The sequence below is a fragment of the Fukomys damarensis genome, unplaced genomic scaffold (assembly GCF_012274545.1).
Source record: "Fukomys damarensis isolate Sample0158 unplaced genomic scaffold, DMR_v1.0_HiC HiC_scaffold_25, whole genome shotgun sequence".
NCBI lineage: Eukaryota > Metazoa > Chordata > Mammalia > Rodentia > Bathyergidae > Fukomys > Fukomys damarensis.
This window is the reverse complement of record NW_022900937.1, coordinates 8,716,523-8,728,107: the sequence shown is the minus strand read 5'-3', so window position 1 is coordinate 8,728,107 and position 11,585 is coordinate 8,716,523.

Below are 11,585 nucleotides of genomic sequence, written 5' to 3'. Positions count from 1 at the left end.
AAAAAAAAAAAAAAAAAAAAAAAAAAAAAAAAAAAAAAGAGCATAGGTTTCAAGTCCATGTCTTTAAGAATAGGACCAAAAAGTATATTATCAAAAAGTTTGCCCAGATAATTCTGATGCATACTAAAGTTTTGGAAGCAAAACTATAGTTTCGTGTCTGGATTGTTCTCTGAGCATTTGAAGTCTGAGTCTTATGAATCAGCCATTTGACAAACAGAGTCTTTGTACCTGGTGAGAATCATGCGGTTGTCTTACTTTATTGCTGCTGGGGCAAAATACCTGACACCTGGAAGTTAAAGGAGGAGAGGTTTATTGTGGCTCATGGTTTGTAGAGGATTTAGTCCCTCACCCGCTGGTTTCAAGCCAAGGCAGCATGGCAGAGGAGAAAGTTCATGGCATGGCAGAAAAGGAGTAGCACAGCTTTGTTCTTCTTCCCTTTCTACTGCATCCAGGTTACGAGTCTCCACCCACAATACTCGGGTGCCTCCTGCCAGGTTGAGCTCGGCTCCCTGACCCTGGGTGCCTCCCAGGGCTGTGCCTCACCCTGACAGTAGGAGTCCTGAGTGGTAGCCAACCCTTGGGTACTCTGAGTCCTGAGTTCAGTAGGCCCCTTCCCAAATTGATGACCAGACAATTGCTTTCTCCTGGAGATGCCTGAACCAGACGGGAATCACTCGCCAGCCACTGTAGTTTCCAGCATTTATTATTCTATTCCACTTGTGTGCTTCTCTGTGGAGGCCTCTAGAGTCACTAGTAGTCATTGTGTCTCTGTAGCCATCCCTCCCACACAGCAAGCCTATATGCAAGGAGGAATTGCTGCTTGCCACCTCCCTCTTCTGCATCGAGGTCCCTTTCTTAACTTTTCCTGTGGGCTCCAATTCTTGATTCTGATCCTCGCTGAGTCCCAGGGACCCAGTTCCCTCCTTCTTCTCTTCCCCTTATTGCTATATTCCAGCATCTGGACTCCAGATTTCAGAGAGGCTGATTTGCTGCTGCTTATCACTCTTTCATTTCCCCAGAAGTCTTCAGGCCACGAGTCAATTTGTTGGTGCCACCCACACCTAGGGTGGGTCTTTCTTCTTCCCGTAAATCCATCACTCACAAACAGAACTATGCTAAACCTATCAGTGGACCAATCCAGTTTTGCACACACATGATCAAGTCACCTCCCAAAAATCTCACCTTGAGCACAGAGGCTTTCGGGAGACATCTAGATGTAAACCAAAGTAGTCATTTTCTATTGGAGATTTTAGATTTGCTCCAGAATAAGGGGAACCATCAACATTCTGTACTTCAGCCTCAACTCGCACACAACCTTGCACATGGAGAGGTTTGGGAATGTCAGTCAGTGCATACTGAAAGGATGGGAATGCTTCTCTTCATTTAAATGCTGGATGTTTGATCAAGAAAACAAGATATCACAAACTACAGACTCAGCTGTCTTGTGAAGCCTGGAGCTGTAGTTCAATGAAACACGTGATGTGGGGAAGTTGTTTAACATCTTGCAGAGTCAAGTTATTTGCCTGGTGATTACAATGATCAAAGCATACTTGACCATTTGCGTACTTTGAGTAAAAAATTTAGTCATTGAAATCATAGAACATTTTCCATATCCAGAAAGAATTCAAGGTCAAGAAGTATACAGAATCTCAAATAGCTAAGACTAGAAAAGAACCTCTCTACAGGACACATCACAGTTCAAATTACAGAAATTCAAAAGTGGAAAAAATATCAAAACTTTTAGAGAAAAACTGCAAGTGTCCTGTAACAGAGAGCATATCAGAATAGCTTGCTAGTTCTCAACACAAACCTCAAGGCCAGAAGAGGCAGGGATGAAATTTTTCAACTGATTAAAAAAAAAAATAGTCAGCCTAGATTTTTATATCCTGCAAAACTAGCCTTAAGAATTGACAGAGAAGTAAAGACTTTCTATGACAAAGAAATTCTAAAGAAATGCATGACCACTAAACTAACATTGCATAAAATACTTAAAGAATCCTAGACAAAGACAGGGAAGCCACAAGCATCAAAGGTCTCAAACAAAAGTATACATATAACTGGAAAAGAAGTAAAACAAAAGGAAAAAATAAAGAAATCAGCACTGAAAATATAATGCAATGACAGGATTCAATAAACTCCTTACAATACTAACCATTAAAGTCAACGATCTCAAATCCCCAATCAAAAGACACACTGACAGAGTGGATCAAAAAATGTAATGCAACCACACAGGAGATGGCTCATACAAAAGGAAATACAAACACCAAAGTGAAAGATAGCAAGCAAGCAAGCAGGAGTAGCTGTTTTATTTTCAGACACAGCAGACTTCAAGCCAAATCTGATCAGAAGAGATAAAGATGACCATTACATGTTGGAAAAGGAAATCATGTAACTGGAAAGAGAGGAGAGGAAAGTCACCACTCAGAGGTGGGTGTGCATTCTAGGATTTGCTTTTGAAAAGATTACTTTTATTGCAGTGTGGCATATAGACTGGAGAATCCATGAGAGCATCTGAGAAAGTAAATTATAAAGTCATGATTTTAATTTAAACAAAAGATGGTTTAATCTAGGACAGAAATAGATGGAAATAGGTAAATTCAAAACAAAGTCTACAGTGAAATTTATAAAACATGATATTTATTTGTCCAGAGGCAGCGGTGAGTTGGAGTCAAGGTTCAAAGTGGGTGATCAGATTTTGTACTTAAAAGAGGAACCATAGAAGGCGCTACTTTGAAGGTGGAACATGGATTGAAGTTTGAACATGTTGAGCTTGAAAACTAAGTAAAACTTGTTGGCAGCTGAAGTGGGGCTCAGAATAGATAATGTGTCAGAGATATACTTTGCAGGCAGCGAGATCTAGATTATACATGGTAACTAAAGCTGTGGAGTAGATAGCATAGTAGAGAAGACCACACAGAGGAGCAGAAAGAGCCTGAAATCCAGCCCCAAGACTCCCTAAAGCGTAAAGGAACCACAGTGCAGAAGATAGAAAACTGGCAACCAAGAAGACAGAGAACCAAAAGTACCTGTCTTCTCAGCCAAGAACAGAAAATGCATAGAGAAGAAAACTGTGAATTTTCACCAGATAATCCTGAAAAGTCAGATAACGTAAGCACTGAACACAGCTGTTAGATTCAGAGTCCACGATGCCTTTGATGGTTGTACTACTAGGAGCCATCATAAGTTTAGGGTTAGTGTGGGTGCCACGTTCTAGAATGAAGAGGAGGCAACAGGAAGACACAGTGTGCAGACCAGAACTTTTCCAAGCAGTTTAGAGTTGAGGAAGGAAGAGTGAGTGTGAGGGGCTGCTGTGCAGGCTCAGCCTTGAGTCTCACATGACTCAGCTCATCCCCTCTGTGCTGCCCGCTGGGTCCTGCTTGGTGGCGGCAAACACAACCTCCACTTGTCCGGGGACACCAGGTTACCCTTATGCAACTAATTTACCTGTTTGGCTTTTGGTGTCATTTCTGAGATCACAGGAATCACAGCTGCATACCACTGAAAGATTCTAGTGTGGAACCTGAGAGCCAAAATACAGAACCCCAAATTGGAAAGAACAGAGAAGTTGCTCATTGAGGCCAAGAATAAAACTACAGGCCGGAGACAGTCACGTAGTGCAGTCCTCTTGCTTTCTCCCTCCACACCCTGTCCTCACTGCCAGCCTGGGAAGACTGCCAGGGACAGTCCTACCTGCTGCACATCCCAGGTCACAGGGCGGAGAGCAGAGCAGCTGTGCGGTGTCCCCTCAGCCAGTGACCCTGGCCTAGCTCCTGCTTTGCCTTGCTTTTCCTCCCTGACAAGGCACAGACACTTTGAGTTTGTGTGAACTTCCCTACTTTACAGTAAATCTGAGCTAAAACAAGGCTGGGTCCAGGGAGCCTTTCCAACTATTTGCTTAACAATGGAGAAGATTTGAACGTGTTTAATTTCTGATGAGAAGGATTTGGTTGGGAAGAAGATATTGAAGAATTTTCATTTGAGTCAAGTTTTCAAGTAAGTAGAGGATGTGGGCTCCTTCATATGCAGGGAAAGTGGAACAACATTTTCTTCAGCTTTTATTAGTCAGAGTGGTTAGAACACTTGCTTCTTTTTCTCCTACTCTTCACTTTTTTCTCCTTCTCGTCCTCCTCCTCCTCCTCCTTCTCCTTCCTCTTCTTCTCCTTTCCCTCCTCCTCTCCTCCTCCCTCTTCTTGTTTGCCTCCTACTTTTCTCTCTTCTCCCCTCCTCTGCTCCCCTCCTTCTTCTCCTTGCCTCCCTTCCTACTTTCCTGTGTTGTGGTCTTCACCCAATCTGTTGAAACAATTCTCACTGTGGTCCTCATGTGGCTGGTGAGGAAACCAAGGCACGGCAATATTACCAAATTTTCCCCAGCCCAACAGTTTAGGTGGAAGAGACAGAATTACGTTGGACCACTTGTTTCTGGAGCCAGTATGATTGCTTCCTGTGTTTTCCTGCACATCTTTCACTAGAATTAGACAGCTTCCTGTGTCTTGATGAGAACACACGAGAGGCTGGGCACAGATGCAGAATTAAAGATGTTCGTGGCTCCTGTCAGGTTGCTCTCAGTCTCTCAGAGGGCCACGCCCCCTGGGCAGAATGACAGGAAGGATGTGCTGGGAGTTTGACTGCTAGTGGAGTCAGAAATAATTTCCGCTCCAGGCTGAGTAATAGCAATGTCCTCCATCCCATTCCCACGTCCCTACCCGTCTCTGCCAGTGTGTTCTCAAAGCATCCGAGTGTGATCTCACAGTGTTACTCACCAATGATCCCTCCACACTCAGTGGCAAAGTCGTGCGTGCTGGGAAGATCATTTCTCTCCTGCTTGCCTTCTCCCCCAAGGCTTTGTTCACTTGGCTCCAAACCTCCCCGAAAACACTAATCCTGGCCTGGTTTACTGCACCCCCTGCTTCCTCCTCTGCCCAGGAGAAAGCGGCCCCTTTTCACAGACTTTTCAGGGTTTTCTCAGAAGTTGCCTCTCTTAGAACCCTTTCCTGGCTACACGAAGATCTCAACGGTCTGCCAGTATCTCTTTACTGCTTCTCTTCTTTTCCATTTTCTCCTTAGCACTTATAATTACCCATTATTCTGTACACTTTAATATTTTTTCTTATTGTCTGTATTTCCCACTGGAAAGGAGGAACTTCTGTCTGCTTTTTCACCACTACCACCCTAATAGCCAGAACCATGCCTGGCCCTTAGATGCTTAATAAGCCTTCATTGAATGAATGAATGAATGAACAAGTGAATAATTGTAGAAAGTGGAAGAGGTAGGGGTCTGGTAAAATGCCCGCTCATCTAGATAACAGAAGACAGCAAGTGTGGGGCAGTGCCCACGAAGCGTGATCTTGTTGGCTGTTTGGAGTGCGGTGCTTTTCTAACATTAGAGTTTGTCTCAGAGAGGTCTTTTTTTTTCTCTTGTGTTCTGTTGTTGACAAAGTCTTGGACATTTTACATCTTATAAATCTTTAGAGGGACAAAAATTAGTGATAAGCCACTTTTAGAGGGCTTTAAAAATTCAGATGGGGAGTTATGATTGCTAGATAGAAGTATAATTTCAGTTAAGAAAGGTTCAGATCTGGAGTGATAGGAATCTGCTTCTTCCATTTAAGAAGATCTTGTGTTTGTTGGCAGACAGGTGAATTTCAGCCCTGATGCTCTTTCTGGTAAGCATTTAGGACTGGAGGATCTCAGACTGGGCTTACAATCCTGCTATGTAAGTCAGTACATTTCCATTTATTTTTCCACTCCCAAAGAATGGGAAGGATTGAGTCATTAAATGATAAGAAACTTCCTAATTGAGACAAACAAGTCTTCTTAGTTCAGCATGGAAAGTTAGGTCTAGCCTTAATCGAGGAGCCTGAATCTAAAGGACATATTCTAATGAGAAATTTAAAGAGCCGTTCTGTTCTTTAATTGGTTAATAGCAAATAGAGTAGTGTTTTGTTTTTGTTTTTGTTTTCCAATTTGCTGGGCACAGGAAGCTCCCGGGATATTTGGTAAGATGCAGAATCCTTGCGATCTAATGTGTGAACATCTCCAAAGTTGAGGACCTACCATCTTAAATTTAATAAGTCCCACAGCTGGTTCTAGTGTAAGTTGTTAAGACACCAAGCAAGGACAAACATTATAGTAGATCTTAGCCTATGGAAAAGAAGGAACCAAAAAGCAGCATTGTTCTCTAAGCTACCAGATTGGTGAAAGTCAGACCCAAATTACTGCCTGTTCCTAAAGAGATAAGCCTCATATACTCAGTAGCATCTTTTCATTTTTATTTTAAACAAAATATAATATCAGTGCTTGGTTATTTATTTCAAATTTTAATAACTGAGTTGACACAGCAATTAGAAGAGCAGATAGTGCCTGCTAAAGCCGGGAAAGCTGAAGTCTAATTATAAGAGATAACAGCTGAGAGTCTGTCAGGGAATTAAGAAAACAGAAGCTACTTCCAAAAGCACAGGAAGAATTACAGTGTGGACCTGTTCAGCGAGGAATGAAGAGATCTCTATAATGCCACAGGGTATCACTGAATTGCACTAACAGTGTCCCAGCATTAATAATGAAGGATTGGATCTTTTAGTGTTCCCTGTTTAAGACTTCAGGGACATACAGTGAGTCTCCCATAGGTGCACAAGATAATATTAGGTACAGATTAGAGCAGACTTCAGATGTTTGTGTAATTAATGGAAGTGGAAAAGCTTACTCAACAGATAGTGGGGCACTACGTATTTGCACATGGGCAGTGGCTAGGTGATGCCCTTCTGGCAGACGTGGGGCCGGACTTGCAGGGGAAGTGGTCTAGCAGGTGGTGACAGTTTGTAGTTCAGCTGCCGGAAACTGGAGGAGCCACAGCAGCTTGAGTGGGGCTGGGAAGTCTGGGACCCTTGCTGTCAGTCTCTCCTGAGGCTCACACCCCACCCCACGACTTCTGAGTCAGAATCTGCAGTTGGCTGAGCTCCTGGGGTGTGTGAAGAGGTGGGAAGTGCTACTGTTGGTGCAGCTGGAATTTCAGTGTCAAGGGTGAAATTTCCTATCAGTCCCTGAGATTTCAGAGTCCAGGGACCAGGCACTCACAGGCAGGGTCAAATCACGTGAAGCAGTGACAAATTATCCAGGAGTATCTGCTCTGGTTAAGACATAAAACACATTCATGATCCCTCTTGTCACCTCACATAGATTCTCAGACCCACAGGAAGTGGCTGTTCCAGTTGCAATGACCATTAATGGTTCTGTTTGTTTTCGAATTTAATACACCTGGAACAAACATTATGACACATCCTCTGTGTCTAGATCCTCTCTCTTAGCATTACTTTTGCAAATCTGCTATCATTGCACATACTGATGGTTTGCTTTTTTTGGGTGAATCGTATTCCTTGTGTGAATATACTACAGACTATGTTTTCATTCTCCCAGGGATAGACATTTAGCCTTTGTTATCTATGAAAAAATGCAAGAAGAGAGAGATGAATTAAAAAATTAAATGTGTCAAACAAGTATTAAGGATCCAGGACTTGATAAAATTTGAAAATGAAACATTTGTTCATTCCTTAACTCTCAGGGAAGATTCTGACTTTAAGGAAAAAATATAGGAGCAGTGCCAGATTTATCCAGTGCAGTAACCTAAGATTCAGGAAGCCCCATTCCAGAAGGTAGCACATCAGAGAATCTTTCAAAATGTGAAAAGCAGGAAGCCAAGAGCTACCAAGAATCGTTTTCTGGACACAATGCTTGACCCCCAGCCAGAAGAGCCCAACATGCCTCCAGCTGGACTTCAGGACTGCATCTGACCAGGCAACCTGTTGTGGCCCCTTTTAAGGCATCTGGCAGATGTTTTATGCCACTGTCACCAGAGCAGGTGGGACACGGGGGCCGCAAGAGTTGCTCCTTTAGTGTACTTACTTCATAGCAAAAGGAGCCATTTGTGAGGAGCTAACACCAGCTTCCCGGTCTGCACAAATGATTCAGAAGACAAGATCCTGGACTGTGAAACTGAGCCTCATGTCCTTTGTGAGATTTGAGGGTTCTTGAGGGGAGCGAGATTATTTTAGACAGGAAAGGAATACAAGTATTTGTAGCCAAGGTGTGAATTTTGACAGCTTTCAACCGTGCCCCCCCCCACTAACCTTTTCTACATTTCTTTCACAACATTATGGTTTCTGTAGTCCCTGCCACTGAACTCAGACTCTGTGACTGCATGACCAGTCCCACACCACAGAAGAAGCCTACACTTTAGGAATCTGCAAACTCCACCTCCCGCTTCTCTGGGCTGTGAACTCCTGCAGCCTCTGAGGAGGAATCAGAAGGGATATGAGCAGGCCCTGCCTGGTGAGAAGAGGACAGCTGTGGCTGGCGGGTCCTGGTGTCCACCCACCAGGTGACCTTCACCCTTGGTGGCGTCCCCATCACTAGAGCCTCTGCCTCAGAAAGTGGATGTGTGCTACCCCTCACACCTTGCCCAGCTGAAAACCTGGCAACCAAGCGCAGTGGTTGCTTGTAGACTAAGTCAGCAGGCATGGGATGATCGATTACTCAGTGATAAACAATCGCAACAGAGCCCTTTGCTTTAATTTAAAAAGAGACTGCCCCTGGGCTGGGGATTTAGCTCAGCGGTTCCACTGCCTGCCTTGCAAGAGCAAGGACCTGCGTTCGATTCCCAGTACCAAAAGAGAGAGACAGAGGGAGAGAAATAGAGACTGCTTCCTCTTTAAAGAATTGCTTTAGAAGTACCTTTTTTATGCATCCGGAGTGTAATAAGACTTTGTAAATATATATACTGATAATTATTCTTCCAAATACATGACTTACCTTTTCTTTTTCTTAAAAATTGTGCCAAAGAGAAACTTTAAATTTGGAAGTAGTACAAATTGAGTGAAGCTGTGCTTGCTCTAATTTCATGAGACATTTTTATGTTTTTTGAAGCTTATTCCATGAAGCTTTGCTATAGGTGTGGTAGGCAGTAATGTTGAAATTTGTGTTTTTCTGTATGTTAGTATTTGTTGAAAATATCTCCCTTTCTATGAAAGAATCATCTTGGAACTTTTGTTAAATATCAAACAACTCTCTACTTTTCCACTGATCACTTTGTCTTTTATGTTAGTATGATTATTATGGGTTCATATAAAGTCCTGAAATAAGGTAGTGAAGTTCTTCCAACTCGCTTCTTGTTTTTAAAGCTCTCTTGGTTATTTAAGATCCTTTGCATTCTGAATGAATTGATTTTTGAATTTTTACAAAATAATCTAATAGACTATTGGTTGAAACTGAGCTGAATCCACAGGTCAGGAACAGAATCCTTACTATAATAATGGGTTTCAACCTATGACTGGTTCATCTAAATTATTCAAATATCCTTATTTTTCTCATAAATATTTTATTACCTTATGGTAGGATGTTTTAAATCATATCAGTTGATGAGCACTGAGTATTAAAATCTCTACATGTGATTATGGACTTATCTATGTCTTTCTCTTTACCTTCGATTTTTCTGCATGTACTTAGGAGTGTAATGTCTTTGTGAAGAATTGATCATTTTATCATTATGCAGAACTCCTATTTATTTGTGGTAAAATTCTCTTGAATTCATATTACCTAATGTTATACAGCCTCTCCAGTTTTTGTATGTGTACTGTTTGCACAGTATATCTTTTATGTCTTTATTTTCAATGGAGCTAGCTGTATTTAAATTGCTCTCTCTCTCTCTCTCTCTCTCCCTCTCTCTCTCTCTCTCTCTTAGACAGGGTCTCACTGTGTAGTTGAGACTGACCTGGAACTCACTATGTAGCCCAGGCTGGTCTTGAACTCACAGCAATCCTCCTGCCTCAGCCTCCTGAATGCTGGGATTACAGGCGTGTGCCACCATACCTGGCTGTATTTAAATTTTTAATGGATATCTTGTGGGCATTGTTACTTATATTTGTTCTCATTTTTAATTTTATTGAAAATTTTGATAACTTGGTAAAATAAACAGCTATAAACACTTTATAAATGAAGGTGAGGAATGGAGTATTTAAGAATTTGACTCACTCATCAATCCAAAGTCAGTTAGATTTTGATACTTAACTGTTTGACTCCACGAAATTCCTTCTCACATACTGAATTATTTGAACAGTATCACTAAAATTATTTGTTTTATCAGAAACAAATTTGGCCTAAGAAAATTAAGATAGCATAGATAAATGGAGAATTATTTTGGTCTAACATCAGCTTTCTGACTTTGTTTGGCTTATGGTACAAACCTTACTATAATCGTAGCAAAACAGCCCTTTAAGTGACCTGCTTGCACTACTCTCTGAGCCCCAATTTACATGTACAGAACCCTTTCAGAAGTCCCTCTTTAGAGGTACTATACTCATCACAAATAAATAACTAGTTCTTTTACTTGTCCATAAAATCTCTTTCTCTCTTTTTTGCATCATTTTCTTAAATTAAAGCAGCCTGCTTCTGCTGTCAAGTTATACTTTGCCTTTTACTTCTTATTTATTCTGAGTCAACAAACTTTTTCCTAAATCGTGGCTTATTTTATTTTCTCTTTCACAATTATCTTGCAAACATTACAAAATGCTTTTTATGCTTATAAACTCAAATACCAGGAATACATTGAAAATTAGCACTTTAATAAAGGCATAATCCGAGGTTTACTTTGTGTGTACCACCGGCCTTCCATATGCATGGATTCTGAAGCTGCAAATCATTCAGTTAACTTTGATTAACTCTCAATAAACATTTCCTCTTTCCTGAATGTGTTTGGGTTTTCCCCTTGTCATTATCTGTAAATAATATAGCATGAGAATTTTCTGCATGGCATTTGTATTGGGCACCATAAGGAACCAGTGTGGCAGATATTTCATGAGAATTTGTCTTCATCTCACTTAAATAGTGTCAATAACTTCTTGACATCTCCAACTATGCTGAGATCTAACTGAGAGAAGAGATCAATATTTTTATTCATCTCCGTCTTTTTCATCCTGTGGCACAGTTTCTTGCTCATAGTCGGCTCTCAGCAATGGGTACAGCAACACATTTTAAAGAATGCTGTATGGATGGAGGCCACGACTGCGAAGACTGCATGTTGTGGAACTCGGAAAGAAGAGTGAGTTTCTTTTCATGTTTGCTTTAGAGATGGGCACTGAGTCGGATAGGCACAGTGACGTGGAGGGACTTGGGAAATAAGAGACCAGTGCAAAGAACCTCATTAAATATTTAATCTAACTTTCATGATCTGTGTAGGGAATCAAGAAGGCTCCCTGAGAAGTCATAGAAATTAATTCGGAAGAGAATTAAAAATGGAGAGTGACAGTGCTGGGTCAGGGTTTTGTGTCCTGTGGGGCTCCCTGAATGTGCTCATGAGCGAGGCGTCCTGTCCGGAGCTCAGGAAATGCGTCCCAGCCTTGGCCCCCGCTGGCCTTGGGGATCCTCGGAATTACTGTCTCATACTCTTGGCTGTCTCAGAGGAAACAAGGCACAAGGGTGATTTTGGGTTAGGCTCTAATTTTCCAGAAGACTGAAAACTTCAGTCATGACTCAAACACGAAGCTTGTCTTCTTTTCTGTTGTTCAGGAGAAGCTTGTTCTCTGCCTGGAGGACAGGAA